Source organism: Argopecten irradians, chromosome 11, assembly GCF_041381155.1.
Source record: "Argopecten irradians isolate NY chromosome 11, Ai_NY, whole genome shotgun sequence".
NCBI classification, from domain to species: domain Eukaryota; kingdom Metazoa; phylum Mollusca; class Bivalvia; order Pectinida; family Pectinidae; genus Argopecten; species Argopecten irradians.
In genome coordinates, this window is record NC_091144.1 from 41,681,308 (window position 1) to 41,687,075 (window position 5,768).

A 5,768-nucleotide genomic window follows, 5' to 3' on the forward strand; every position below is an offset into this window, starting at 1 on the left:
ATGTGTAATTATAGTAAGTATGCCGGGTGTACATTATAGTGATGTGTAATTATAGTAAGTATGCCGGGTGTACATTATAGTGATGTGTAATTATAGTAAGTATGCCGGGTGTACATTATAGTGATGTGTAATTATAGTAAGTATGCCGGGTGTACATTATAGTGATGTGTAATTATAGTAAGTATGCCGGGTGTACATTATAGTGATGTGTAATTATAGTAAGTATGCCGGGTGTACATTATAGTGATGTGTAATTATAGTAAGTATGCCGGGTGTACATTATAGTGATGTGTAATTATAGTAAGTATGCCGGGTATACATTATAGTGATGTGTAATTATAGTAAGTATGCCGGGTGTACATTATAGTGATGTGTAATTATAGTAAGTATGCCGGGTGTACATTATAGTGATGTGTAATTATAGTAAGTATGCCGGGTGTACATTATAGTGATGTGTAATTATAGTAAGTATGCCGGGTGTACATTATAGTGATGTGTAATTATAGTAAGTATGCCGGGTGTACATTATAGTGATGTGTAATTATAGTAAGTATGCCGGGTGTACATTATAGTGATGTGTAATTATAGTAAGTATGCCGGGTGTACATTATAGTGATGTGTAATTATAGTAAGTATGCCGGGTGTACATTATAGTGATGTGTAATTATAGTAAGTATGCCGGGTGTACATTATAGTGATGTGTAATTATAGTAAGTATGCCGGGTGTACATTATAGTGATGTGTAATTATAGTAAGTATGCCGGGTGTACATTATAGTGATGTGTAATTATAGTAAGTATGCCGGGTGTACATTATAGTGATGTGTAATTATAGTAAGTATGCCGGGTGTACATTATAGTGATGTGTAATTATAGTAAGTATGCCGGGGTGTACATTATAGTGATGTGTAATTATAGTAAGTATGCCGGGTGTACATTATAGTGATGTGTAATTATAGTAAGTATGCCGGGTGTACATTATAGTGATGTGTAATTATAGTAAGTATGCCGGGTGTACATTATAGTGATGTGTAATTATAGTAAGTATGCCGGGTGTACATTATAGTGATGTGTAATTATAGTAAGTATGCCGGGTGTACATTATAGTGATGTGTAATTATAGTAAGTATGCCGGGTGTACATTATAGTGATGTGTAATTATAGTAAGTATGCCGGGTGTACATTATAGTGATGTGTAATTATAGTAAGTATGCCGGGTGTACATTATAGTGATGTGTAATTATAGTAAGTATGCCGGGTGTACATTATAGTGATGTGTAATTATAGTAAGTATGCCGGGTGTACATTATAGTGATGTGTAATTATAGTAAGTATGCCGGGTGTACATTATAGTGATGTGTAATTATAGTAAGTATGCCGGGTGTACATTATAGTGATGTGTAATTATAGTAAGTATGCGGGTGTACATTATAGTGATGTGTAATTATAGTAAGTATGCCGGGTGTACATTATAGTGATGTGTAATTATAGTAAGTATGCCGGGTGTACATTATAGTGATGTGTAATTATAGTAAGTATGCCGGGTGTACATTATAGTGATGTGTAATTATAGTAAGTATGCCGGGTGTACATTATAGTGATGTGTAATTATAGTAAGTATGCCGGGTGTACATTATAGTGATGTGTAATTATAGTAAGTATGCGGGTGTACATTATAGTGAGTGTAATTATAGTAAGTATGCCGGGTGTACATTATAGTGATGTGTAATTATAGTAAGTATGCCGGGTGTACATTATAGTGATGTGTAATTATAGTAAGTATGCCGGGTGTACATTATAGTGATGTGTAATTATAGTAAGTATGCCGGGTGTACATTATAGTGATGTGTAATTATAGTAAGTATGCCGGGTGTACATTATAGTGATGTGTAATTATAGTAAGTATGCCGGGTGTACATTATAGTGATGTGTAATTATGTAAGTATGCCGGGTGTACATAATATAGTAAGTATGCGGTGTAGTGATGTGTAATTATAGTAAGTATGCCGGGTGTACATTATAGTGATGTGTAATTATAGTAAGTATGCCGGGTGTACATTATAGTGATGTGTAATTATAGTAAGTATGCCGGGTGTACATTATAGTGATGTGTAATTATAGTAAGTATGCCGGGTGTACATTATAGTGATGTGTAATTATAGTAAGTATGCCGGGTGTACATTATAGTGATGTGTAATTATAGTAAGTATGCCGGGTGTACATTATAGTGATGTGTAATTATAGTAAGTATGCCGGGTGTACATTATAGTGATGTGTAATTATAGTAAGTATGCCGGGTGTACATTATAGTGATGTGTAATTATAGTAAGTATGCCGGGTGTACATTATAGTGATGTGTAATTATAGTAAGTATGCCGGGTGTACATTATAGTGATGTGTAATTATAGTAAGTATGCCGGGTGTACATTATAGTGATGTGTAATTATAGTAAGTATGCCGGGTGTACATTATAGTGATGTGTAATTATAGTAAGTATGCCGGGTGTACATTATAGTGATGTGTAATTATAGTAAGTATGCCGGGTGTACATTATAGTGATGTGTAATTATAGTAAGTATGCCGGGTGTACATTATAGTGATGTGTAATTATAGTAAGTATGCCGGGTGTACATTATAGTGATGTGTAATTATAGTAAGTATGCCGGGTGTACATTATAGTGATGTGTAATTATAGTAAGTATGCCGGGTGTACATTATAGTGATGTGTAATTATAGTAAGTATGCCGGGTGTACATTATAGTGATGTGTAATTATAGTAAGTATGCCGGGTGTACATTATAGTGATGTGTAATTATAGTAAGTATGCCGGGTGTACATTATAGTGATGTGTAATTATAGTAAGTATGCGGGTGTACATTATAGTGATGTGTAATTATAGTAAGTATGCCGGGTGTACATTATAGTGATGTGTAATTATAGTAAGTATGCCGGGTGTACATTATAGTGATGTGTAATTATAGTAAGTATGCCGGGTGTACATTTATAGTGATGTGTAATTATAGTAAGTATGCCGGGTGTACATTATAGTGATGTGTAATTATAGTAAGTATGCCGGGTGTACATTATAGTGATGTGTAATTATAGTAAGTATGCCGGGTGTACATTATAGTGATGTGTAATTATAGTAAGTATGCCGGGTGTACATTATAGTGATGTGTAATTATAGTAAGTATGCCGGGTGTACATTATAGTGATGTGTAATTATAGTAAGTATGCCGGGTGTACATTATAGTGATGTGTAATTATAGTAAGTATGCCGGGTGTACATTATAGTGATGTGTAATTATAGTAAGTATGCCGGGTGTACATTATAGTGATGTGTAATTATAGTAAGTATGCCGGGTGTACATTATAGTGATGTGTAATTATAGTAAGTATGCCGGGTGTACATTATAGTGATGTGTAATTATAGTAAGTATGCCGGGTGTACATTATAGTGATGTGTAATTATAGTAAGTATGCCGGGTGTACATTATAGTGATGTGTAATTATAGTAAGTATGCCGGGTGTACATTATAGTGATGTGTAATTATAGTAAGTATGCCGGGTGTACATTATAGTGATGTGTAATTATAGTAAGTATGCCGGGTGTACATTATAGTGATGTGTAATTATAGTAAGTATGCCGGGTGTACATTATAGTGATGTGTAATTATAGTAAGTATGCCGGGTGTACATTATAGTGATGTGTAATTATAGTAAGTATGCCGGGTGTACATTATAGTGATGTGTAATTATAGTAAGTATGCCGGGTGTACATTATAGTGATGTGTAATTATAGTAAGTATGCCGGGTGTACATTATAGTGATGTGTAATTATAGTAAGTATGCCGGGTGTACATTATAGTGATGTGTAATTATAGTAAGTATGCCGGGTGTACATTATAGTGATGTGTAATTATAGTAAGTATGCCGGGTGTACATTATAGTGATGTGTAATTATAGTAAGTATGCCGGGTGTACATTATAGTGATGTGTAATTATAGTAAGTATGCCGGGTGTACATTATAGTGATGTGTAATTATAGTAAGTATGCCGGGTGTACATTATAGTGATGTGTAATTATAGTAAGTATGCCGGGTGTACATTATAGTGATGTGTAATTATAGTAAGTATGCCGGGTGTACATTATAGTGATGTGTAATTATAGTAAGTATGCCGGGTGTACATTATAGTGATGTGTAATTATAGTAAGTATGCCGGGTGTACATTATAGTAATGTGTAATTATAGTAAGTATGCCGGGTGTACATTATAGTGATGTGTAATTATAGTAAGTATGCCGGGTGTACATTATAGTGATGTGTAATTATAGTAAGTATGCCGGGTTGTACATTATAGTGATGTGTAATTATAGTAAGTATGCCGGGTGTACATTATAGTGATGTGTAATTATAGTAAGTATGCCGGGTGTACATTATAGTGATGTGTAATTATAGTAAGTATGCCGGGTGTACATTATAGTGATGTGTAATTATAGTAAGTATGCCGGGTGTACATTATAGTGATGTGTAATTATAGTAAGTATGCCGGGTGTACATTATAGTGATGTGTAATTATAGTAAGTATGCCGGGTGTACATTATAGTGATGTGTAATTATAGTAAGTATGCCGGGTGTGTATTTATAGTGATGTGTAATTATAGTAAGTATGCCGGGTGTACATTATAGTGATGTGTAATTATAGTAAGTATGCCGGGTGTACATTATAGTGATGTGTAATTATAGTAAGTATGCCGGGTGTACATTATAGTGATGTGTAATTATAGTAAGTATGCCGGGTGTACATTATAGTGATGTGTAATTATAGTAAGTATGCCGGGTGTACATTATAGTGATGTGTAATTATAGTAAGTATGCCGGGTGTACATTATAGTGATGTGTAATTATAGTAAGTATGCCGGGTGTACATTATAGTGATGTGTAATTATAGTAAGTATGCCGGGTGTACATTATAGTGATGTGTAATTATAGTAAGTATGCCGGGTGTACATTATAGTGATGTGTAATTATAGTAAGTATGCCGGGTGTGTACATTATAGTGATGCGGTGTGTAATTATAGTAAGTATGCCGGGTGTACATTATAGTGATGTGTAATTATAGTAAGTATGCCGGGTGTACATTATAGTGATGTGTAATTATAGTAAGTATGCCGGGTGTACATTATAGTGATGTGTAATTATAGTAAGTATGCCGGGTGTACATTATAGTGATGTGTAATTATAGTAAGTATGCCGGGTGTACATTATAGTGATGTGTAATTATAGTAAGTATGCCGGGTGTACATTATAGTGATGTGTAATTATAGTAAGTATGCCGGGTGTACATTATAGTGATGTGTAATTATAGTAAGTATGCCGGGTGTACATTATAGTGATGTGTAATTATAGTAAGTATGCCGGGTGTACATTATAGTGATGTGTAATTATAGTAAGTATGCCGGGTGTACATTATAGTGATGTGTAATTATAGTAAGTATGCCGGGTGTACATTATAGTGATGTGTAATTATAGTAAGTATGCCGGGTGTACATTATAGTGATGTGTAATTATAGTAAGTATGCCGGGTGTACATTATAGTGATGTGTAATTATAGTAAGTATGCCGGGTGTACATTATAGTGATGTGTAATTATAGTAAGTATGCCGGGTGTACATTATAGTGATGTGTAATTATAGTAAGTATGCCGGGTGTACATTATAGTGATGTGTAATTATAGTAAGTATGCCGGGTGTACATTATAGTGATGT